The sequence below is a fragment of the Scomber scombrus genome, chromosome 14 (assembly GCF_963691925.1).
Source record: "Scomber scombrus chromosome 14, fScoSco1.1, whole genome shotgun sequence".
NCBI lineage: Eukaryota > Metazoa > Chordata > Actinopteri > Scombriformes > Scombridae > Scomber > Scomber scombrus.
In genome coordinates this window covers 4,308,505-4,335,098 of record NC_084983.1, presented here as the reverse complement: position 1 = coordinate 4,335,098, position 26,594 = coordinate 4,308,505, and the positions used below count along the sequence as shown (strand labels likewise).

Here is a 26,594-nt window from a genome sequence, read left to right as displayed (position 1 = left end):
GTTCACAGCTCGCTATTCTACTGTCAATATTTGGGTTATTGTAGGTGTAACCCAGTGAACACCACTGACACATGCACACACACACAAACACACACACGCACACACTTACTTTATCACCACTCTTTTGCAGGATGATGAGTAAGAAAAATGCAAGAAGTGGGACCCCAACCCCCACCCCCACCTTCTTATTCAGACACCAGTCTCCTAACAGTCGGCCATACTTTTCTTGACTGATGTGACGAGCACCCGTGCAAACCCCCCCCCACACCCCCTCAACAAATCCTCTTTTTGGCTTGAACTGTAATTGTGTAACTTTTTTGGCTTCTAAGTGATGAGCCGAATTGTTGCCGGGCAACAAGGGACCTATGAGGGTGGCCGCGGAGAGTCGGGGAGAGCTCTGTGAGTTCAGATAGATCTGCAGCACATTATTATATCCAGGTTTCCAAGAGATGCCCTCCATGTGAAACACCTTTTATTTTTTTCCAGTTATTCCAAGGTTGATGATCTTAAATAACATTCCATTAAAACCTGCCTTGTACTACCTTCTATTATAATATATCAATGAATACATAAATGACTCTCTTTCAATAGATTTAAATTGATACAGCATGGTCAAATAAGTGTCTCGTCTCTAAATTAAAAAATTGAACGTGCTCCCACACCGCCGAGCGAGGAACGAGGACATTTGGCATAACCCTCGGTCCTCCTCTTTCACCGAGAGCGCCCTCTTGAATTTCTGCATCATCCTCTCCTTTTGTGAACTTCCAACCCACTTGTAAATCCATTAGCGAGGTGGCGTTTATTCACTGCGTCCTCAGAGCGAAAAGAGCACGGTTCAGAAGCACACAGCTTTTCTCATGTAAACTGTATTAGAAGGAGAAAAGAGAAGAAGATGGAGGAGGAGAAGAAGGAGGCCATTTGAAGAGGAGATGGGTAGATGACTGGAGGCGGCTGTGTGACCTATTACTTAGTGAGAATGGACTGGTGACCAGGAGATTGCTGGCTCATACTTATGCTCACCCTCTGCCCTTGAGCGAAGGCAATTAACCTGGATTCCTCCAGTAAATACCGTCAGCTGTAGAAAACGGGGAAAAGAGATGTGCAAGAGCGATAAACGAGTAAGTGACTTTGAATTTAAGAAGAAGAAAAAAGAGGAGAAAAAAAAGTGTCCACTAAGCAGGAAGATTAATACGGCTAATAGAATCATAGCTTGTGTTTTTCAAGTTATCAAGAAGCTGAATTCTGAACATGTAGAGTTACGTTGTCTGTCATCCCCCCCTTCTCCTTCCTTCTTTCTCCCTCTCTCATCACACACACACACACACACACACACACACACACACACACACACACACACACACACTCACAGACTTTTCCTTTGGCATTAGGGCTCAAGCGTGACCTTGACCTGATTGCTGAGGAGGCTTTTTAAGTAACTCTCCAGAAGGAGATCCAATCATGTGACACCCTTCACCCCTATCCTCTCTCTCTCTCCCGACCTTGTATGTCTACAAGGATGAGGGAGAAAGAAGGAGAGAGAGAGGGAGGGTGGAGATGGTCGGCGACACTCGCCACAGTCAGGCATGCAGCTGCAAAGCAAGGGGCCCCGTCATTCAATTGGGTAATCGCTTCCCTCCCCAAGGTTAAACGGGGTCTAGGTCGTGTCAGATAGGAGACCCCCTCCTCCTCTTCCTTGCCTCCCTGCATCTAAATTTGGGAAACGGCGTGGCCACCGCTTTCGCCCGATGTGACGAATGGAGGCTGGGTTTAGTCATCTTCTCGATTCTCAATCACTGATACCAGTGTATGTCAGAGGGGGGAAAAGGTTGTTTCATGTCCACAGTGATTCATGTCCACAGTGAGCTGGCTGCTTAGGATTTGTGTTATTGCAGTTGCCTCCACTCACTCTCTCTCACTCTCTCTCCCCTTACAGCTGCCCTACTCTCTGTCTCTCTGTGTGTGTCTCACTCTCTCTCTCTCTCTCTCTCTCTCTCTCTCTCTGGAGCACACCACCGTCCCTTCTTCCCAGTATTTTTCTGCTTGTATGTTAACATTTCAGTTTATATCTGTGTAAAAATCATGATCCTTGCTCACTTTGTTTAAAAAAATGCCGGTTTTTGAGTGTAGGAGTCACAATGTTGGCTTTTCCACTAGACTTGGAGTCGGAGGATTGGGACAATCAGAGGGAGGCACTGTTTCTTCCCCCTCTCCTTCAGGCTAGTTGGAACCTATTATGATACAGTGTTTCCACAGAGTGCATGTGACAGTGAAAATGTCAGTGTTTTTGTTCAGTGTGTCTGTTCCCTAAAAAATCTCAGCCTGCCTTTTGGTATCATCACCAACTTTTTCATTATAACTTGAAGTGTTGTTACGCAGTCAGTAAACTTGATTTGATAACTTGCATCCTGCACCTTTTAAAACACCTTATTTACAAATTATAATATATGTTTTCCTTCTTTATAAGAGCATTATATCTATTGAATCTGCTCTATTGAATCAGTGTTTTTATTATATTTTTTTAAATGTAAAGCTGAAACACAAAAATGCAACATAATTGAATTCAATGGAAGAAAAGGTTTGTTCCGTCAAATAAAAACTGACTCTTAATGTCATCAGTGCAACTACTGTGTGTGCATTCAATGCTGGAGATAATAATAATAATAATGATAATAAGGAAATGAATCAGACCATTTGTTAAAGCTTTCACAACCTCTTTTTATTTGGATTTAATATATCGCATCTGACAAGTCTCCTTCATAACAAGATTTTTATTTAGACTGAAATGTGCTCTTTATTTACTCTCAGTGGAGCCAAGTGTCACTAATTCTCAAATGCTGCTCTTCTCACATCAACACAGTGTTATTAGATACATGCTGAGACATGCTGTATTCTTCAGCTTTCATAAAAAACTAATCATTCAAGGGAGGCAGTGTGGCATTAGTTGCTATAGGTCACAATTTGTCAGGGTGGATGGATGCAGAGTGATCCACATGAGCAAATGCTACCATATCCTCTTATTTATTACATACAAATAACACTGTGCTCATGTATATAATTGAGTTTTTTGGATAAATATTAAAGGTGTAATTTAGCACTTATTTATTCAGACTTGTACAATGAATCAAATCCCTGAATTGGCATCTTTAGGGAACGTCTCCCGCCTTGTGATCCCGCTGTATGGGCTTGTTAGGCAGTACTTTAAATAAAGGTGATTGCCTGCCAGGATGTGACATTTAAAAATCAAGACACCAGTCGCTGCCTGCTTGGATACACCTTTTTTTTCTCTTTTAAATCATGTACAGGCACTGAAGTTGAGAAACCTGTAGCTTATATAATTTTTAGATTCTCCATGTGATTTTTTTTTTTTTTTTTTTTCAGCTTTCAGGCTCCTCTTGTGTAACTGGAAGTGTCACTAACTCATATGTCATTGGAAATGAAGCCTAGTTTGGGTTATAAAACGTAACGGCGACGCTTGTGTAACTTGTGCGATCATTTGTTTTGTTTTTTTATTACACACACACACACACACCCTCACACACACACCTAGGCTTAACACAGAGGAGCTGCGCGCTTGTGTAACTGTGTTTACACGTCTGGGGCCGGCGCTGGCACAAGAGCCAGACGAATGTGGTTTTATCCAGGGCCTCTTTTTTCTCTCTAAGCCACCTTCCCCTTCCATTCAGTGTTGACCTTGGTGCTTATGAGGAGGCAGGGCTTGACCTACATCCACCCCCTTTAACTGGAACTACAACCTCCACCCCAGCTCCTGCTTGAATAAAGAGACCTGACACCCTACTCTAATTTTTTCTGTCCGCAATGGCCATTTTCCCTCTATCTCTCTCTTTATTCTTTGCACTTTGCACCTAAATATCATGATACAGCAGAGCCCTTTTTCTATTTCGGAGCGTGTGGCTGGCAGCAGAGGAAAGTGGAGCAGTGGGCTTCATGACTCTCGTCTCAGAGGCACCGACATGTCTGTGTGTGCACTAGGTCACCATTAGCACGCAGGGGCTTAGCACCAGGCTGGTGAGAGTTTAGCAGCAGGTCAACCCTCCTCTAGTTTTCTTCTTTTTTTTTTGTGAAAGTGTGAATGTCAAACTGTGGTCGATGCAAATGAGAACACATGCAAACACATGTAGTCGCCGGCATCTGGTGGGAACCAATGTTGTTGTATAGGCAAACTGTGTGACACCGGGGTGCTAACATAAGGCATGCTAATGTTCAGAGAGCTGTCTGTTTGTGAGAGGAAGGTCATGTGAAATCTGAATTCTTTCCCAAATTCCCCCAAAAATTCATATTTTCATTTGTCTAAAGTCTGTGTTTTAAAACTGAAACACATTTTATCATCAGAAAGAGCCTGTAATCATGTGGTCATATGTCAATAAAATGTCAACAACTCAACAAGAAAGTATTTAAAATGTAATCCTATATTGAATGAAATATATCAGTGAATTTGGAATGATTATGAATGAGATTAAATAAAGTCACACATCAGCAAGTGAAACAGACACAGTACATTCACACAGTGGTTGGAAGTAATTCACATGCTTGTGTGTGATCACAATGTGCAATGTGAACAATACTAAAGTCTGAGTGCAGCTACTAACCAGCTGTAGGGATGTTATCTGATCCATACTGTTACTGTCTCTGGCTCTTTTTCATTATTTAAAAATATGTGGGGGTTTTTTATTACTACTTTTAAAAAAAAGAATAAATTCAGAGCAGGATTAGCTAAATATTGTTTCTAGAGCAGCGACAGTAAAGTCACTATATAAACTCAGTAATATCTGACTGGAAATAAAGCTAAACTGTCAGTCAAATAGATAATATTGGCATTAAAATAGTGAGTGAAGTTTACAGACATCAGTATCAGTCAGTATCAGTGCTTCCTGCTGACCTCTGTCCTCCCTTTGCTGCTAGAAGAGAGGGAGGGGAGGAGGGGCAGTAGCAGAGTTTACAAGAGTTTACCACATTTAAGATTGGTGGCAAAATAAGATGAACAGTTCATTTTAGCTTGTTCAGAACAATTCACTGCAAAATATCACTTTATTATGTGTTTATTGTTTATAGATCAGATGTTTTGATAAAGTACTCTTATTGGCTTTTTTACTATTGAATCCTTCATTGCACTATCAATAATGTAGTTGTTGTTGTCGACTCCAGTAAAACTTTCTGTTTCACTTCACCTGGTTCACTGTGTTCACCTTTGCTGCTAGTGTGTGTGTGTGTGTGTGTGTGTGTGTGTGTGTGTGTGTGTGTGTGTGTGTGTGTGTGTGTGTGTGTGTGTGTGTGTGTGTGTGTGTGTGTGTGTGTGTGTGTGTGTGTGTGTGTGTGTGTGTGTGTGTGGGAACCGAGCCTCGCCCTCACTGACACTCCAGCACAGACAACAAAACACTTCAGAGAACTCTCAGCATAGGTTACTTCTGTTCATTCAGCTGAGGCACTGCGCTTAAATCTTTCAATGCTATAGATGTTAGATATGACTATGGATGCAGTTTTATAAATACATATTCCACAATATTCCACATTTTCCAGCTGATTCTTATGATCAAATTCCGTCATCTGCTTACACGAGTCATACAGTGGTTGTAGAATAAAATGAGTATAATACACAGTGACAAGTGTCTTTCTAGAAAGAAAGAAAGAGGTGGCACACCGTGCACCTGAAGAATTGTTCAGTCAGACTCTTTAAAGCTTTTTTAAAAGGTAATAATTAAATGTCACTCTCACCTACAAATATAGCTCTCGTGCAGAAGCTAAACAAAGGTTGCTAGGCGACGCTGAGGCCCCGCTGAGTGATGAGTGATGATTTTTTTTTTTTTTTGGGGGGGGGCTGCTGTATTAATATTTAAATGAGCAGCCAAAAGGTGTGTGTGAAAGAGAAATCCAGCACTCACGCAAACGGCGCAGCGGGAAACAACGGAACGGGAATCTCAGCTGTCATCAGAGGAATGGAGGGATTACAAAAAAGCGGCGCATGAACGAGTGCAGCTTAATGAGGGGAAAGGGGGGGTTTGCATGTGAGCGCCGTGCGTGATGTGAGATGGTATCATGAGCTGCTGCCTTAACCTGCACGGAGGCATTCAAAAGAGGGTCCGGTGTCATGCTACCGAGCATTAGGGCAGCTCCCCACTCCCCCACCTCCTCCACCTCCACCTCCTCCCATATCCAGGAAAGGCTCATAATTTCTCAGGCTTGGGTGACATGTTATACCTTCACGCGGGGTGTTAAATGACCGCAAAAAAAGCGGTGTCTGTGTACGCCTGTGTTTAAATAAGGCCAAGGATCCCATTTAGCATTCTGAGTAAGAGATGAGATAATGGTGGAGTGGCGAGTCCCTGTAGATGGTGTTAAACCTCAGGAGCAGTTGTCGTATAGAGGCGTGGGAGGGCCTCAACTGATAAAGAGGTTGCCACCAATTTCCGAAAAAGGGAAGGGGGGTTGCCTTGCAGAAACGCATCACTAATAAAAAAGAAAAAAACTAACAAATAATGTAGGGACTCATCACACTGAGAAGCTTTTTTCTTTTTTTCTTTTTTTTACTTTTCCTTCTCTCTCTCTTTCTCCTTCTCTCCCTCTCTTTTACTGTCTCCCTCGATCACGCTCTGCAGAACTCCTTGCACGATCTCAGGGAGAGGGGAGAGAGAGAGCGAGAAGAGAAGAGAAGAGAAAAAAAAATAAGAAGAAAAGTGGGTCAGGGCGACCTATTTTTTTTTTCCCACAGTTCATGGAGGCAGAGGGTGGCGGTGTTATCGTCAGTTAGACGAGGAGCAGGGCCTGATGGGGAGGCAGGGCTTGTCGCGAGACGCAGCCACTCAGAACTGGGTCAGCAGCAGAGGCTACGTCTTGTAAACGGCTTGTCATACTGGGGAGAAAAGCTGCAAATGAACCATAGATTATACGCCCCAAGCTGAGCACTGAGGTCTCTCCTCAACTCCCCCCCCCCCCCCCCCCCCCCCCCCTGCCCCGCACTTCAAAAAAAACACACACACACGCACACTCACATATAAGCCTTACAGTAGCTTACAGGAGTCTCTGAAGCACTGCCACCTCCTATAAGTTCCTCTCTTCCCCTCTCTCAGTCTCCAGTAATAGCGTTTTGATTACTGCAGTCAGACCTGACAAGCTCAAAAGCCCGAGTCACATACACACACACGCTTTTTAAGTAAAGGATCTTTTCACATTTCTCTTCCTCTGACACACGGGTTGCTGTTTTGTCTAAATATAGCCGCGCTTCCTCCCAGATTTGCTCGACTTTATTCAGGTCAGGTTATTTACTGTACCAAGTTCAACTGTGGTTTAGAAATGAGCAATACAGATGCTTATTCAGCTGCAATGACCTCTTTGCATATCATCTGTGTGCCAAAGCCAGACATGTGAATAGATAATTTGCTTACATGAGCCCACATGAGATGTTTTTTTTTTTCTCTCTCTCTCTCCTGACAAAAATACAGACAGGTTTTGATAAGGTTTATTTTTTTAACTCATTCTGGTAAAACTGTGTTCTTTTCAAAGTAAAAGACTGATAATTGATGTTGTTTTAGAACAAGGCGGGTACATTTAGCTACTGTTGGTTTTATTTTGGCGGGTAAGAAATAACCTTTAGCCACCATATATTTTTCGATATCGATTTCACACGAACATGGCTTCCACTGCTGGTCCTTTCACATCCTTTTGTGTCTTCTTCCTGTGTGTGTGTGTGTGTGTGTGTGTGTGCATGTCAGACAAAGCGGGATAAACACTGGGTTTGATCTCCTTCTCGCAAATAATTGCTGTGGCTGTTTGTACTCAGCTAAGACCTCAGAAGTGAAAATCTGGGCTTATTCGTGCATCGGGGTGCGCTTATGGAGCGATGCAATTTTCAGGCAGTGGAGCTCACTCATATTTCACTATGTGGAACAAATCTCCCTGTAATGAATCTCCCAGGACACTGTGGTGCCTCCACAACCCACTCTGCTTTTTGGCTCTTTGGTAAAACGGGGGAGGAAGGGGGAGGATGGAGGAGGTGGGGGGGTCTATAGTGGGCCTTTTTAATATTTCAACACACTCATCACCCTGATATGAAAACTAGATTTGAGTCTTTGATGAGGAGGAGAGTGAGGGGGGTTCACAGCAAATGGACACAAGGCTCATTAGCGTTTGAACTGGGTGACAAGGATCTCGATAATTTACGAGATAAAATCTCACGATAATGGTACATTTATTTATTTTCAATAGTTATTTTTGAGTCAGTTTTCTTCTACCCACAAATTATAGATAGATAGATTTTTTTTGTCCTTACGAAACTTCATGGTGCACCATACGGCAGTCGTCAGGTTAATACACATACATTCGAGCTACATACAAACAAACATTCACTACCCTACAATAGACATCCACAATCCCACAATAAACATCCCCACCCCAAAAAAACAGCCAATCATACAGCAGAGAAACGAACGCATGTGGTTGACGCATGTTTCTGGCCCCTGCCACTCACAACAATTCAGAGTAGCCTATCAACAGAAAATAATGAACCTTATTAATAACAAACTTTCTGTAACACCTTTCAAAACCCATATACAATTTGCTTCACACAATACAATATTAAGAGAGTAACATACACAAAGACACAATAAAAACAATAACCAAGCATAAATAGATGAAACATTTAACAATAAATAAAACAACAAAGAGCAGTAATTATAAAATATTAAATTAGTGGCTACATTAGCGCAATCGTGTGCAAGGAAACTGTCACCAAAGACTAAGAAATTGTACCAAAGGGACCTCTACAACCTCGGCTTAAAGCCCAAAGATGTCAGACTGCTCATCACGAGTGAAGGCGGTGGTAGAATGCGGATATCATCTGTTCCGGATGCCGACAAGTTCCTGACCGAACGTTTCATAAGCACCAACAACAGCCTACATGCAAAATTTACCTCACGTATACTTTTGTGAGGGCAGGAATGTACCCTGGTTTACCTTACAAGCTTAGTTACTTGTGCTAGAAAAGCCCCCGCCCCATATTGTGGGGTATTTTTCTATTTATGATGAATCTTTCTTGCAAGACACGTGTAGTTGCCGAGTGTTGATTTTGTGTGATGGTTAGATAGTTAAATGCAGTTTATTCTGATTGTGTAGGCCCATGTTTGGTGTAATTTGTAGATTGAGTTTGAAAATTATTGCTGCAATGTATTCATGTTAATCATTCATTTAATTTACTGGATTATTAATTGCAATTGTTGTTATCACTTATTCAATCAATATGTTTCATTTGCAAATTTAAATATAATTCAACATACTAATGTTAAACAGTACGTATCTTACGTTTCTTATGATTTTTTTTAAGTTCATGTAATAAAGGCATAACATATAGTATAAAATGACAGCAGTGCTCTGAAACAGGAAACTACACAGGGAATTTAATCATTATAAATGACTATAACTAACTAAATAACAAAAAACACACGTACATATGTATTAAACTTAAATGAAGAAAAAGGATCAAATATACATTAAATGCTCTCTATATAACTTTAAAATAATATATCCGCACATATTGGACAAAATATACACCGATACCCATATATCTGTGATAGGTCAATATCGGCTGTAAATATTGGCTGACTGATGCATCTGTCACTCTATTTATTATTTATTATTTTATTGATTCAGTGTTAAACATAAAGTCATGTTGGCTCTGTTAAATGTTAAGTCACCTATTCCTTATAAATAATATATAAACCATAATTAAGCTGCATTCTTTAGTGTTCTGTCTTAAGGAGAATAGTCTTATTCTTAAAACTGTATTGAGCATTATTTTAATTATTAAACATATAATAATTACAGACACTGATCAATATAAAACAAAATATACTGTAATGACATTTTTAGCCATGTCATCCCGCTCTGTGTCACACTAACAAACCTAACATACTATCCCTGGGTGGGGCTAAACATGTCGGGGGATCAGATTAGCAGTGAGTCTCGGGATAGTACACACACACACGCCCGGCTCTCTCCGCTCTGTGCCACTGCTCCAGAGCCATGCCACTGCCGGGCAGCGGACCTGTCTCATGTTATTCTTAGCCCCAGAACTTCATGTCTCTGTGCGAAAGCCCCTTAACGCTAATTGAGGAGACTGCTCATGGCTCATGTCGCTCAACAACAGCCTCTGAGGGGGCGTATGTGTGGGACCGTCTGTTTTTTCCTGCGTGTGTGTGTTTGTGTGTGTATGCGTGTAAGTGAAGGTGAGACATGCTGAGCAGTAAACCAGTCAGAACCAGTACTTGGCCACCCTAGCTAGTGTTGTGTTGTTTTTTTTGTGCGTGTGTGTGTTGTTTTTTTGGTGATAGGGAGCCACCACAGCGCCTTTAGCAGATGGTTTCCAGCAGGCCTGCGTATGACATGTGATAACATTACAGTTTTGAAAGGTCAGGCATGAAGAGAAGCAGTAGGAGGGCTCTGCCTGTCTCTGAGTGTCCAATACTGTCCTCTCTCTCTCTGTGTGTGGTGTGTGTGTGTGCGTGTGTGTATGTGTTACGTTCAAAAGAATAAACGGTCTTCTATGAATTTTCGAACACATTTATCCTAACATCCTAACAGGGCAATGCAAATATTTACTGTATTACTTGAACCTCGGTGGCCTGAGTCGCAGTTGCAAAGGGAGGGTGCCGCAGTATTTGCATGCTGATAATAATTTTTAAAAAGCCTTTCTTTGTACTTTTACAGTAGGCTCATGCAACAGCAGAAGCAGAGTTTGACAGTACAGAGGCAGACTTTGGACTCTCGCGCTCCGCCCGTGTTTACTCTGGAAAATCAGAGGTCTTCGTCGGGGACCCAGCAGGCCATCATCAACCTGTCAAAACATTGGCTCTGAGCTGAGGAGCTGAGACCCCCTTTTTCCCCTTCTCCTTCCACACCCACCCCCCCTTCTCTCAAAATCCTTGATAGGGCCAGTAAGCCCAGGCTCTCATCCTTGGACCAGAGGCTGGGATATTTGTTTTGAAGCTACAGGTCAGTGTGCCAATATGGCTCAGAGTGGAGCGGGGGAGAGGAAACACAGTCTGGAATTTCCTTGTACGTAAACAACACCTCGGCCCGTCTCATTGCACAGGTGTATTCCATAAAGCAAACCCCTCACCCCCCCCCTCCTCCAAACCCCCACTCCAGTACCCTTTCCTGAAATGGCACAGGGCATGAAAGAGGAGGAGGAGGAGGAGGACAGGAGAAGGGGGGGGGGTGGGTTTTAAAAATAAATCCGCACAGGCCAGTCAGACATTTTGAAATTCTGTTTCTATCTCCGTCTGATAGAGAGGTTAAAGATACAGCATCCTGATAAATCTCTTCCCACCAGGGGGAACAGATAAGGAGTGGCGTAGATTGAATAAAAGAGCTGAGGAGAAAAGGGGAGGAGGTGGAGGGATAGGTGAGGGTGAGTAGGAGGAGGAGGAGGGCTGAGATGTCTATCAGGCCGCGTGAAGGGTTTTTTTTTTTTTTTTTTTTTTTGTCTTGCAGATCCAGTTCAAGGGCGCCCGCAGGCGAGGCAGCTCTCGCTCTTGCCGTGCCAACGCTGGCGCTCAAGGTCATATGAGCCAGCCCTGTGACATTAAAGAGGAACAGGAAAGGGGAACGGGGAGGGAGGGGAGGGAGGAGGAGGGGGGCAGAAAGCCATCAACCACAGACATGCGCACACACACACACACACACACACAGTGAATTGAGTTGGGGGGAAGAGAAAAAAAAAGTAGCCTTTAACTCCTCAAATCTTTCCTGCGACTTTGTGCACCACTGTCTGGGTCCACAGTGGATTTTGTGAGGGCGAGGAGCTTTTTAAGGGCAGTAATGAGAGTGTCTTATTCTCTCAGCACAGAGCCAAGAGATGCTTGGCTAACTGCTTTGTAGTTGCCAGCCACACATACAGGTGAGTGTGTGTTAGTGTGTGTTAGTGTGTGAAGGAGAGGGGGGGAAAGATGGAAGAGAGAAGAGTCACAGTGATAAACCTCAGGGGAGGGAGGTTGAGAAGAGAAAAAGGGTCTTAAAGTTATTTAAAGGGACAGCAAACCAATGGCAGTCGCTTCCAAATGTTCTTGTGGAGGGTTTAAGCTAAAGTGAGTTTTAGCTGAGGTGAATTTCATCCCCCTTTTTTTCTTTTTGGCCAATCAGCCTTCACACCAAAGAGCAGACTGTACTCTATAAGGCCACTGTGGTGCATCAGCAGGTGGTTTCAAATTATAGTAAAGACATACTCACAGGTCCAGGAGGTTAATGTTTGTAACTTTTTTTCTTATTTGAAGTCACATTGATTCATTCAAGCAGCTAAAAGCCTGCAATAAATATGTTATGTACAATTACTTTAGCGTTTAATGATGCCAAGCCCATACAACTAAATTATCCTACTTTCCCAGTGGGTTCCTGAAGTGCTCATTTAGCATCAGTGTTTCCCACAAGTCAGAAATATACTTGGACTCAGGTCAGAAGGCAGGAGGGAGGAGGGGTGGGGGGGAGATTACTGACAATAGTCCTTCTGCCCAGGAGACATTTGGACATGTCACAGTAGGAAAAGCACATCAGCGATTGTGTTACCTGTAACTTGTAGCTGCATCCAGCCTTCAGCACAATCCAATCTGATTCATCAACGTCCAAAATAGGTAAAAGAGTTAGAAACAGCAGTATAATATATCCAAATTAAATCAAACTTTATTTATATAGCAGCTTTCATACAGGTTAATATAGTTCAAAGTTGACTGACATGCTGCTAATAAGACAGAACAAGTGTACACAGAGGACAACATAAAGAAAAGGAATATTTTTACAAAGAAAAAGGAAAAATTCAATGAGGAAAAGAGTTTTGTAATTAAGTCTCAATGCCTGAAAGCACTGAAAGTGATAAATGAGGCGCCTCATTTGACATATTTGATGCTCCTGTGGTATCCAAACTTTTGACTGGTGCTGAATATATCAATTATACTGTAATGGTGTCATTTTCTTTGAATTATGATTAATTATATTATTATAATACATATAAAAATACATTCAGTACAAATGTGCAGTATGCTTGGGCGTCTATTAATATAGCTCATATGTTTCATATTATGAAACTGGATCTATTTGTCTCATGATATACATAAGATGTACTATTTATAAAAGTTTACATCACAGTTAGCTGTCAGATAATCAATCAGACCAGGAATAAATGAATAAATAAATGAATAAATAAAAATTTATAACAATGACATCATATTTTACTATCATTATATTTGTAAAATGTGTAATATCTGATAATAGATGGTAGTATCTAGTATCCGTGGGCTGATTCGCTCATCCATGCTGTGTTTACATCATAGTCATGTGTCAATCGGTCAGTCAGGTATCAGCTTGCGGTGCCCGTTACACGGCGAGCACGTCATCCTGTCGTCTACCGCAGCACACGTAGCTGTTAGATAGGTCAGTGATCAGCCTTTATCTGGAGCACCTGGGTTCACTTCCATGTTTTTTTTGGCAGCACGCTGTACTCTGCTGCACTGAATTATCATTAAGAGAAACACTGGCTCACCACAACCTCCACCTCCACCTCTACCTCCAGCAGTCCAGGGATCTCTGCTCTATGTAGCTCACCCTGACTCTCAAGTGAAAAGGATTTCCCCTGAATAATGTATCAAATTATAATATAATTAAATGATTATTTTATGCAGCTGCATTTCAACATGAGAATGTGTTATTCCTCTGGACCAGTGCAGTTTGTATCACCCATCAGCCTGAAATGAGAAATATGTCCTCATCTATGATTTTTACACCAGTATGCCTCTCACACACAATGAGTTGGGGAAAGAAGTACAAGGTGAATGTAAAGTGGATGATTTTTGGAAAGAGATAAGTGTGTGTGTGTGTGTGTTTTCTGGAACAGAACTAATAGCCTTACTATCATCTAAATTTCCTCGTAGATGTAAAAGTACAGGCAGACGTTGTATGAGCCCCACAAAGTCGGTCTTCACAGGCCGTTAATGGAGCAGCTTCGGGCTATGCATCAATATGACATCACAGATTACAATCTGTAGACTTTGGGAGCACTTTAGGTACTTTCAGTGCTGGGAGAACGAAGCGAGAGCTGGCCGACAAAACACTGAGTCATTATAATAACAATCAGAGAGAAGGGTGGAGCCACAAAGTGATACAGTCTGAACAGAAATTACTGAAGGGTTCCCACAGGGACTTGCACTGCGTCTGTGGGACTTGATGAGGGATTCTACAGTGAACTTCCATGAACTTTATCCTATCTCTTGTATCAGTATTCCTTACAGTGTTCCAAAGTTTAGCAGCAGGATTAGGTTGCAGTTTTCAAAGTTGTCTTTATTTACATAACTTCTAATCATTGACATTGTATTTCACTAAATGCAGTTAATACTGGAATTCTCTCCAGCACACCAAAGTGACTACAATCAATGAGTGCTATGTTGTAAAAGGACCACTGCAGGTAGGGTGACTTATAATGTCAATTTTGATATCTTATTCATATAAAAATAGGCTCTAGTTTGGCTTTAAATCCTAATATTTAGCATTAATTAGCAGGTGTAAATGGTTATAACACACTATAATGTAGTTGTTAGCAGATTTAAGTGTAAGTATAACTAAGAGCTATAGCCTATAAGTAGGAGCTGGTGTATAATGAATCACAATGTATACTTTTATTGGACGACATATTGTCTCAGAAATAATTGCGATAAATGATATTATTGTTATTTGAAGATCGTTTTATACCACTGATATAATGATAATATAATAGCATAATAATGCAAGGGGGGGTGGGATTGGAGAGTGGGGGCTACACTGTAAAAACAGACTGTCATTATGGTTGGGGACAGAGTTATTTACCTTTAATTCTTCTGCAGTCTCCACTCAGGACGTACACAGTGAGGAATGGAGGACACTACTTGCTTAGCCAATGTGACATGAATAACCTCTTAGCTGCTAATGTGAAGTGTGGTAATATAATTATTTATATTTAATTACACTATTTCTTCACTAGTATTGACTTATAAATAACAGAACAGAAAGTGTTAACAGTAGAGAGCTTTACACAGAATCTACAGCATACAGATAGAAAATGAGAGTGTAGGTAAAGTCACTTCCAGTGATGAATAATAAATTGACATTCAAATTGCAGCAGAGAAAGTCCTTTTCTGTGGAGTGTTGCTCAGGGGATTTCACTGTTTATCCCCTCTGCATGCTCTAACTATATTAATGGAACCGGACCTCTTTTTTTTTTCTTTTTTTTGTGTCTCCCTTCTGCCTGCCTGCCTGCCTGCACTCTCCTCTCTTCCATTTTGCAAGCATATATCTACTAACTGTAGGTGGACCAAACCCCAGACACCTGTAACCACGTGTGGGAAGGTGGAGGTGGGAGGTGGGAGGGGGAGGAGGAACATATGTATCCAGCCTGTATGACATCTAGCCTAAGTCCCTATGAACTGTACTTTCTACTCAGACAGGATTTACTGGATAAGTGTCCCTCGCACTTGTGACGCAATCCTTTTGAACACTAACCACTCAAAGCTGGATTTGAAGCTCCGCTGAACCCTGATGAACTTTGGCATATAAAGTGGGACTCAGTGGGGAGAAAAGAGAAAGGAGCGCAGAGAAAAAGAAGACTCCCCCTCTTTTCCGAGGGGGGGAAAATAAATAAATAAATAAATAAAACCCAACGTGCCCTCTCCACCCCTTGGCCGTTCGATCATACCTGCTCATCACGCCCCCTCCCCTCTCCAGGTTGGCATAGTACCATTTTGACTCTTTCTTTTGATTAAACGAAAAAGCATTTAGACTAAACAATCAATAGGTACAGGCTCGAGTCCTGAATCGCTCCGGCATAAATCTTCCCGGTGCCTGGCGTGGAGTCGTCTCTGTATCATTTTTGCTGATTAGTTTTCCCATTACTCAAAACAGATGTGTTTGCCGGTGATGAATGATCCAATTATGGGATATTTGTCACCCATTTGATATCTGCTGCTAGTCTGGGACTGTAAAGAATTCCAGTGTGGTGTTTTCCCCCCTCTAGTCCAAAGTCTAGAGTCCACTCCGGCCGGTTGGCTGGGTACACGCTGACCCGACCTTTTTGGATTTGTTGAAATGGTCAACAGACGAAGCTGGCCCCTGTGGTTATTCTTTCATTTCCCTCCCCAGTAGCGCCCCCTCCTCTTCCCAATCCACTTCTCTCCCCTCATCATCTCATCAATCTTCTCGTGATAGATAAGAGAGGTACTCAGCAGAATATTCAGCGCCCCCTTTCAATTTTTGGGAGGACGATAAGAATGGTCGCCCGTCATAAAATTTCATTTAACTAGCGTGTCCCCAAGAAGTCTGAGCGCACCCCACCCGAACCCCCCGGCAACCCCCCGCGCCTGTTGATGTGCTTCAGATAGTCGTCATACATGTCTAAACTGTTGTTGACCCCCCCACCCCCGCCCCCCACCACCACCACCTCCTCAACTGCTGCACACACACACACACACAAACAATACACAGACACTCACAGCTGAAAGGATTCATGTACACCCCCCCCCACCCCCACCCCACCCCCCCCACCACCACCACCAATTCCGCCCCTCTGTCTGTGGACAGTAGGCTGATTCTGCAGCCTCGCTCCCTCCCCTCCTTTCCTCTCTTTCTCTCTTCGGCTCTGCTGTGCTGAGCTGTGTGTGTGTGTGTGTGTGTGTGTGTGTGTGTGTGCGTGTGCGTGTGCGTGTATGTATGAGTGTGTGTGTGTGTGACAGCTGCCTAATTGGGCATTCTCCCCTCGTCGGAGCGCCTCTCTCTCTCTCTCTCTCTCTCCCTCTCCCTCTCCCTCTCCCTCTCCCTCTCTCTCTCTCTCTCCTCCAGCCTGGGCCGGGGCTGCTGACGAATGGCAGCGGATTACAGATGAGGACACGGTGACCCGCCTGACCTTGCTGCACAGCCGCGGGGGAGGGAGAGAGAGAGAGAGAGAGGGGAAGGGAGGGGAGGGGAGGGGAGGGGAGGGGGGGACAGAGCGCTAGGGGTGGGGCGGACGGGGTGCCAGGACTGCAGAGGGTGCAGAGCGGGAGGGGATACGGTGGGCATAGGTGGAGGAGGGAGGGGGCAAAGCGAACGGCGGCGGCGTCAGGTCAGCGGAGGATGAGGTCGCACGAAGGTGGGCGAGATATCAGTAGGAGATGGTGAAGGGGGGGGGGGGGGGGGGGGGGGGTGTTTGCCAGGTGGCCGGGCGGGCAAGCGGGTGGACAAGCAAATGACAAGAGTGTCACATGACAGCACCTCCCTCCCCCCCTCTCCTGCCCATGTCAGTATGTCAAGGGCACGAGCCCCCGCTGGCAACCGCCACTGCGGCATTTCCCCCCCACTTTTATTTATATATTTATTTCCTCACCCTCTACCCCCCCCCCCCCCCCCCTCCCTTTCCACCCCCTCAACCTCTCCAACCCTTCTTCTTTTTTTCCACTTCTTTATGTTTTATGTGTCTATCAGACGAGCAGCTTCTATACGACTGCTGGCGTGCCTCCACACACAACAGACACACACACATACACACACAGACACAAACACGTACACACGCACACCCTCAGGCCGCCACGTGGTTGGTCAGAAGGAGAGGCAGCGGATCCTTGAGCGTGGTGAATTTTAATTTTGGTGCGCACTATAGATATTTCCGTGGCCCCCGCCCCCCAACTGAACCCCCCTCACCCCCCCTCCACCACCTTCCTGCTGCGCGTGTTAGACTGCCAAGGTGAGGTTGTGTCCTCTTGTTAAGAGCGATTAATGGAACTCGTTATGTACATAATGAAATATCCCTGCTGATGCATAGGGTGGCGTTGTCTCTCTCTGTCTCTCTCTCTCTCTCTCTCTCTCCCTCCCTCTCTTCCTCTGTCACACACACACACACACACTCACTCCTCCATGCTTGCCCGTATACATTTGAGTGCGTGCGTGCATGCTGTAACACTGAGGACGCTCTGTTACAGCCTCCAGGCAACTCGGGTATGTGTTTGATTCGGTGTAGAGACCCCCACCACCGCCACCACCACCACCCTCTACACCCCCACCCCTCCTGTTGTAAGCCATCTCTCCAAATGAAAAACGAACGGGAATTAAGGCCCTGTCAATTCACAGGCGAGTTTGTTCCCCTCTCTCTCTTTTTCTTTTTTCTTGTTCTCTTCTTTTCACTTTTAGATGCGCACAACACTGCGGCTCCCTGCGTGACATGTGTTCTGAGAGATAGAGATGGGTGGCTCGCCACCGAGTCCCGTTTTGACTGGCGGAGTAAATTTAGATCTAATCTTCTTGTGTGTGTTCTTTTATAGCCCGAGAATGTTCACCTAACATCAGCTTTTAAGTTGACCTTGTTGTGTTATTTGCTCGTCAGAGGGCTCGCGTGTGTGTGTGTGTGTTCATTTCTAGGACGAGACACTGCTGGCTTCCCTATAGGTTTTTTTTTTTATTTTGACCTCGTGTGTGTGTGTCAGCGTGTGTGTGTGTGTGTGTGTGTGTGCCCGCTAACACCATTCAGTGCCTGAGTCAAGCTGTGCAAGCTCTTTTAATCCCACGCCCCGGTGCACGTAGGCTTGATTAGTGGCAGCAGTTATCTGTGCAGAAGACAGCCTGCCCTCCTTTAGCATTTGGTCAGGTCTGGGGCACTGGAGAGAGAGAGGAGGAGAGGAGGGGGTGATAGGGGGGCGGTGTCAAGTCATGAGAAAGGTGAACGAGGAAGGAGAAAGGCAGAGAGGCAGGGTGGAGGGGAGGAAGAGGAAGAGGGGAGGGCGGGAGAGCCTGATTAGTATTCTCAAGGAGCACTCCTGCCAGTAGAGCAAATTGATTACTGCACTTTACCTGTATCAGCCTCCACAGCAAAGGATGACAAGGTACGGGGGAGCATGATGTGTGTTTGCGTTCACCTCCCCACAAACCACAGCAGTATAAGGGGCGCGTTAGCATTTGGCTTAGTGTGGATTTTTATATTCATTTATTTTTTTATTTTTCCGCCCTGTTGGGCACTTTTTTTTTTACTGCTGGATAGTTTTCTTTCTCCTCCATGTACTTCATTACAGTGAAATAATAGGCCGGTTGCAGTCGGGTGCTGGCCTTGTCCGTCTCTCCCTCTCTCTCGCTCTCTCTGTCTGATTTAATAGTCAATGGCTGTCTTGAGGGAAGACAGACTGATTTCCTTGCGAGCCTTGGCCTCCAGCTTGTCTGCACCTCTGATGACAATTAGCGTGTAATTTTCCGCTTACAGTAAAAGCAACCTGATCAATCCCAAAAGCAATAAAACGATTCAATTATTATTATTTAACTATTTTTCCTGGATCATAACCTCCATCAACGCGCTGATCATTTAACATGATGGATTCAGGTGCGATTGCCAGGCTCCTGAGTCCTGCTGGTTTTCATTCTGGCCACTCAATCAGAGACTGATTACACCTGAGCTGCCAGGTGATGGCAATTAATTGCAATTAACCTCAGCTTAGATAGAAAAGCAGCTGCACTTTGACTAATGGAGACCAAAATTGAGACCCATTGACTTAGATGCAATCCTTCTGTGACCATCTCAGTCAACTTCACATTAGAGCCCGACTGATACTGGATTCTCTGGGCCGATACCGATACTAGGGAGTAAGAAAATATCGATATATAGAATATTATATGTATAGAATCGGGGGGGGGGGGGGGATGGTAAGGCAACGTGACTGACAGGGGCCCTAAAGAATTATTAGAACATAGGTTAATAAAAAAAACAACTAATCATCATTCATTATTGACAGACATTAAAGTAAAATTGTATTTACATTGTACTCATTAAACAAACCCCTTGTAGAGAATATATAAATAAACACACATTTTTATAATGATCCCTCAAATGCAATGAAGGTATGATATTTTCCAGTTTAACACTAAACTTTATTGTATAAAATGATATCAGTGCACTAAAACAGTAAACTTCACTGGGAATTTAACCATTAGAATTAGCTATAAAGTTTTAAATAAAAAACCAAAAACATATACATATATTAAACTTGAATTAAGAAAAAGGTTCAAATATACATAAAATGCTGCCTATATAACTTAACAATTAACAATAATAAAAAGATATAAGCACATATCGGAAAACATATTCACCGAAAACTGATATATCTGTGATAGGTCAATATCGGCTGATAACATGGGCTGACCGATATATTTGTCAAGCTCTACTTCACATCATTGGAACAACTTTTTTTATTTTTTTTATTTTATACAGAAAATATTCTAAATGATTGTTTACTGTCTTTTATTGTAAAATTATAGTTCCAAGTCAATTACAGTGACAGTCAGTTCACCTTGTTGTCAGTGGATTTTTAGCCCCACTGCCCCAAAATCATAACAGGACCATTGAAAGTTGGTTAAGCCCAATTTAATGTAACCCACCTGTTTTAAAGGAGACCCTTGCCTAAACACAGAAGTAGCTTTATTATTTCACACGCCTGAATCGTCTCTTTTGTTGCGCTGCTCACAGATGATGAATATTCCCTCTCTGAATCATAACCCCTGACCAGCACTGCTGCATAAATTGCATTACCACAAGTATATTCATACATACCCACCAAATAGTTTATTCATGTATTAAATGTTTTTTTTTTTTTCAATTCCAAAAATGTTCTGCCCAGTTAAACAGAACTTCTGTGGGGGGAAATGATCATCTAAAGAAATTGGAATAATGAGCTCCTAACAGTCCTCAGCTACCGGACAGACAGGCAACACTCCCGGCAGGGTCTCAGATGACCCCACAGTTTATAGTCAGTAAGTAGCGCTGACCACTGTTCTGTTTGTTAGCTGTTAAGACTCACTGGTGAGGCACAGAATATATATATGGAGGAGGTTAAGCTAAATAAAGCATGTTTTTCTCCCTCTGGTGTCTGTAGAAAACAGGTTTATCCCCGGATCAGCTGGAGATTATGACTTTTGCTCACCTCAGTCTGTGACACACTGTTTTACTTATTCAGAAATCCAAAGTACTGTCACTACTTTAGTGCAACATCAGTCACCACCCACCTTATCTTCTTTAATCTTCACCCTTGTTGACCCCTTGTCCATGTGGATTAACTAAGGTGATGAAAGTGAGCTCATACATTCTTAATGTCACTTTACCTGCTGTAAAATTATAAAAATAAATGTCAGATAATAAAAAAACATGGATCCTGTGATCGTAACAGTCACATTTGCATATAAATGAACCAATGTGTGACTTATTCATGTAGAATATCGGGCGTTAGAGTGAGTGTTTCTTTGTTCATAGGGCAGTGATGGTGTTGTCATTAACACAGGGTTATCTGAGCTTAATCATTGGTCGAAAATACTCTGTGTGGGTGCGTGTGTGTTTGAGTGTTTTGCTTGAAAAGTGAATCATATGAGGCATGTAACATTAACTCAAATGGCCTTTTTTGCCTGTTTACTGCTTACACTTGGGTCTTCTCCGAGTTGTGTAAGAGCACGGAGGGTAGGAGGTCCTTTTGGGTAACGGGGTGGCACATTGTTGCTCGCTTTATACAAACACACACACACATTTGATTTGATGAATTATATCAAATTATATTATAAATAGACACTTTATTGATCATTCATAGGAAATTGCTTGGTTTACAACAGCTACACTTAAGACAGCTACTCACAATATCACATAGAAACACATCTCTGACTATCTAATGGAAACAAACTTATTATTAAAAATACCCCTAAAGATGTACAAAAAAAACACATGTATGTGTATACATGTATAATAATAAAATACTGGGAGTGCAAAAAGCACCAGTAAAAGTGCACTGCAGTATCTTAAAAAATATGTAAAAGATTTCAAACATAATGGAATGTGAAGAAAATTGATTTTTTTAGTTTAATAGGTCACCTGCTCTACAATTGTCTTTTAAGACATTTGAATAAACAGTTCAGTGTCTCTTGCTTTCTCAGTGTCGACCTAAAACTGTTGAATTATAGGGAAAGTATACTATTAGTTATGAATTATCAGTGCTCTTTATTTATCTTGATGTTATCTTGCTGCATCATAGCATTAAGTGTAGCTGCACAGTGAGTAAGGTTACTTACACAGCCTGCAGGTGTACAGATAGATCACCAGATGACCAGGTAACAGACTACTTGTATTTAAACTTTGGATTTTTAGTGTTCATGTGTGAGCGGTTGCTCGCAGCAGCTCCTGCTCTGTGAGTACTGGGTCGGGCCATCAGGGTCAGGGCGCAGGACTAATGTTATTGAAGTCTCCTGTCGCTTGGCATGTAATCAGCTCTGGCCTGCCAATGGGATTGGTGCTGCTTGAGAGATTTTCTCTGAAGAGGGTACACATAATTGTTTTAAATTGTTGGGTTAAATGCGTCTAATTGGTGTACGAGATTTTAATTGTGTAACTTTTGAACGGGAGCATATTATTATTTAGATAAAAGTAGGGGGGAAAAGCACATATGAGTCATGCTTTTGATCATTTTTATAGGAACGTCCCTTTACGAGCTACCCTGCTCTGTAATATTTGCCGGCCTCACTCAGAGTGAGCATCAGGATGATTTAAAAACTAGAAAGTAGGTCAATGGGAGCATTATGAAAGGCAAAAAACACGATATCAGAGATATGTCCTCTTCTTCCTCTGTCACTTAGACCTCTGTCACACACCATATTACTCCAAAACATCCCAAATTACTCACGGTAAAAAATAAAGAGTGAGAGGGGTAAAAAAAGAAAGCAATACTCTTTTAACCCAATAAATGCAGACATCTTGCTGACTCACTGCAATAGCCTCCTTAAGGCTGATGCCAGGGATATTATGGAAATGATTCATTAAAGGCCAAGGTTTTCTAGCTGGTTTTATCCAGCTTCCAGGGCAGCCTGACAGTGGGACATTTGATCTCAATTGCAAAGTGGCCCATTTCCCTCAGACATCACCACTGCTGCAGTCTGCTTCAAAAAAGGCTCAGTTCTGCCTGTTGGCACGCTGGCCACGGGGCAATCAGCTGTTCCTATTTCCAGCACCCAGTGTTTACAAATGGAAAATGTGTGTTGTTTTCGAGAGGGAAATGAGCACCGTTTTGGACGGGCGATGTAAGCAGAAGATTACCTCGGGAGCCCAATAGAAATGAATCAGGTATAGATTGATGGCAGCCACGGCTCATTAAGAAGGAATGTGTATGTGTGTGTGTGTGAGTGTGTTTAATTGATGTGCTAATTCGCAGCCACTCAGGAAATGGCCCTTGGGTGGGTCTTCCAAATGGCACACAAATATTTACTATGGACACAAACATTTTTGTAAGCAAATCCACACACGCCTGGGCATGTAAGGTAAAAAGGGAGGGAGGGGGGAGGATGGGGGAGGATGGGGGAGGAGGAGAAGCGGGGGTGAAAGGCTGTCTGGGTCTGTGATACAGTGCAGTGATACAGTGCACCCGCTATTTGGCCGGGTCCTCTGACAGTCAGCTGGGCTCTGAACCGCTTAGATGACTCATCATCAGCGTGCATGAATTCCTCCATGCTCTCTCTCTCTCTCTCTCTCTCTCTCTCTCTCTCTCTCTCTCTCTCTCTCTCTCTCTCTCAACCCCAAGAACTCTGTGTACCGATGAGCGCAGATGAAGTTCAAAATCCGCCCCCGCGCTCCTCATCCAAGGCCAGATACAGGCCAAGAACTTTAACGCTCCGATCCCATTTTCGTCCAAAGTCTAAAATGTTAGCATTCACTCATCACACACTGTTCCTCACTCTGAGTAGGATGGTTTTTTTGTGTGTGTTTTTTTTCTCCCAATGGATCTCCTGTGCTACTTAACACGAAAGGTCTGAATTTTTTTTCCAGCATTCATGTATCACATTTCCTTTATGTGGGGTGCATCCGCCGCTTTCTGTGTGCGCATACGGGGGCGTGTGAGCTATGCATGACTTGTTTGGTCAATGCATCCTTAGAAGTGGGTCAGAGTGCCCTAGTTCTCATTGTGTGGGGGCGTGCATGTGCCTGTGTATTGCATTTCACTGTTATTTGCCCTGATTGACTTATCTGCAAAAAAGAAAACATTTTCTTGCTGTTGCTCTCCTGCTGTTCTTTTTTTGTGGGGGTGGGGGGGGTAGCATGTTCTTCTCTTGTTTACCTCTCTCAAGGTGAACGAGAGCTTTTAATTCAACTTTCCCTCCGGTGCACTCGTTCACTCGCGAGAGGCTCTCTCTGAGAAACAACTGCATTCGGTCAGGTAGCTTATGTTTTGTCTTATTTAATCATGTCAGGCCATATTGAATTTACAAATAGCGGTCACGCCGCATGTGTAAGTGAGCTACCCCGTTGAGTATGTGCAGCAGGGCTGGGCTCCAGATTACATGATATAATAGTGTTTAGGCATCGCCTCTCCTTTTTAAATTCCTTTAACCTTGACTCCCCTTAAATGCAGGGAGAACACATCTGCCAGGCTGGTGTCAGACATTAGTAATACACACCGCTCGGGCAGCATTGTCACTTTTTATTAACGCCCAGAGCTTTGCATGGACACCAGCTGTTGCATCAAGTGGAAAAGCCTTGGCGGCATAGATGACCTTGACTTTAACTGGTTCCTTTGGCTCTTCCCCTTTTTAATTCTTTTGTTTGCTCTCATACATTTTAAATGGCTTAAATGGATTACCATTCCTGACAATGAAGGTCATTTAGGAACTTTTTTTTTTTAAGATAAAGAGAAGGCGAGCGTGCCTGCGTGTCAGCGGGTGGAGTGGAGGAGGAGGAGGTGGAGGGAGTGTTATCTGGAAGGTCAGCGAAAGGGAATGAAGGTCACATTGCGAGATCTAATCCATGACATCTGCATTGGCACATTTTCATGTCGGCCTTCTGGTAATTCCACGTATCTCAGGAAGCGGCCGAGGGTGCAGTGACCTTTCACTATTCCCGGTGTCTTTTAAAGTATGAGAGAAACACAGACACACAGAGAGAGAGAGAGAGAGACTAAGAGTCTACCAGCCGGGGGATGATAAAGCTTTCACCCCCCCACTTCTACCACCACCATCACTTGCCCTCCCTCTCTCACATGTACCGACTGTAGTGGGTAAAAATCACTTTAGAATGGTGCCTACTCTGTCATTGGCTGACATTGTCAAGGATAATGGATAATCACCACAGAAACCGTAGAGCAGCTCATTGGTGCTGCGGTGTCCCACGGTGGGGGAGGAGGAGGGCGGGACGGTGTGGTGGTGGAGGTCAGGCTTTTTGGGTGCCACTACCAATGAGATGACATGTTAACAGATGTATAAGGTCATTCTCAATGTATACACCGGGGGAGATAATGTAATAGTAATGCACACATCACACAATCTAAAAGAGAAAGGGGAAAAAGGAGGAGGTGCTGCATGCTTTAGGGGCTCAGTATAGAGGACAGCTCTCCTTATATTAAGGTCATTTATTTGTTAACAGAGCACTGTCACTGAAGAGAGAACATATTTTTTATTGCCCTCGCTGTAGCAGGGGTGGGGGGGGGGGGTTGGTGAGGGGGCTCTCTGACATCCATCGCCTCTGTCTTTACATGTCTCTCAAGAGCCCCCGAAGGTCCCCACTTTGTTTACAGAGCAAATTCATACTTTATAGCGAGATAGCGACTGCGGCAGCTCAGTTCCATATAAACGAATGTAGTGCAGTGTCATAGTGTCCCCCCTGTGCTCCCTTGCTCTGCTCTGTATTGAAGTTTCTTTGGGCAAAAACACAGACAAGGTCAACTGTAATTCCAAAAGGTTCAGTGCCAGCAGCAAAGAGATTAACAGAATTTCCCATGTTGGAACCGTGTCAGTGTTTCTTTTTCCATTCACATTTTTTTAACTGGAGGGAGTTAGGGAAGTTGGGGGGGGGGGGGTGTATATCCTGGCTTATTAGTTCTTTTTCCGTGCTGCGTCTAAGGTAAACATGTGTACGTGTTTACCGCGCCGATCAAACGGGGCGTTACAGGGCATTCTGTTATAATTGCATTAAGCTCGCTGGCGGGAAAATAGCCCTAATCCGGAGCATCTAAGATTAGCATGACAGCAGACGTCAGATGGCCCAGCATGACCAGGTTGGCTTTTGTTGTTTTCATCATCAGATTTAGGTCAGCAGTTTTAAAAGATGGCCTTGAACTGTATTGATGCTGCCGGCAGGCCAACTCCAGTTCATTCATTATTTCCTATAAAAACGACACATTTCTGAAGAGTCTCGTCGACCTTTGGAACCTTCGGGCGCGAGGAGGTCTCCGAATAGATAACCTGATTGTTTTCCTTACCGCTGCTCAGACTTAATTGCTCACTGATCAACTTAAATCCAGCTTCTAATCCCGGCTCATTTTCAAGGTGGAATTAAAAGCAGCACCTCGTTGCCCTCACTGTCATGACAACCTGTGGACTTTGGCCGCCGGGAATGGATTTCAGCCTGATTAAAAAGCCCCGCCACCTCGTTGTTTTTTTGGCCCTCGCCGCTACTCTCTGTGAAGTATTTAGGCTGGTGGCAGCGTGGGTCGCCGTGGCCTTTTCGTCATAATCAAGCGCTGCCGTCCTGTTGTGTAACCCCGCTATGTCGGTCCACTCGGCGGACGCCAAAGGTGAGGACAGCGACGGGGGGAAAGGACACG

General features: G+C 43.5%; 1 protein-coding gene across 2 annotated transcripts in view; it reads left to right on the top strand.

Moving 5' to 3' along the window:
* Window positions 1-26,594, top strand: part of nrip1b (nuclear receptor interacting protein 1b) — a 38,594-nt gene that overhangs the window by 6,606 nt on the left and 5,394 nt on the right. The gene's annotated exons all lie outside the window — the stretch shown is intronic.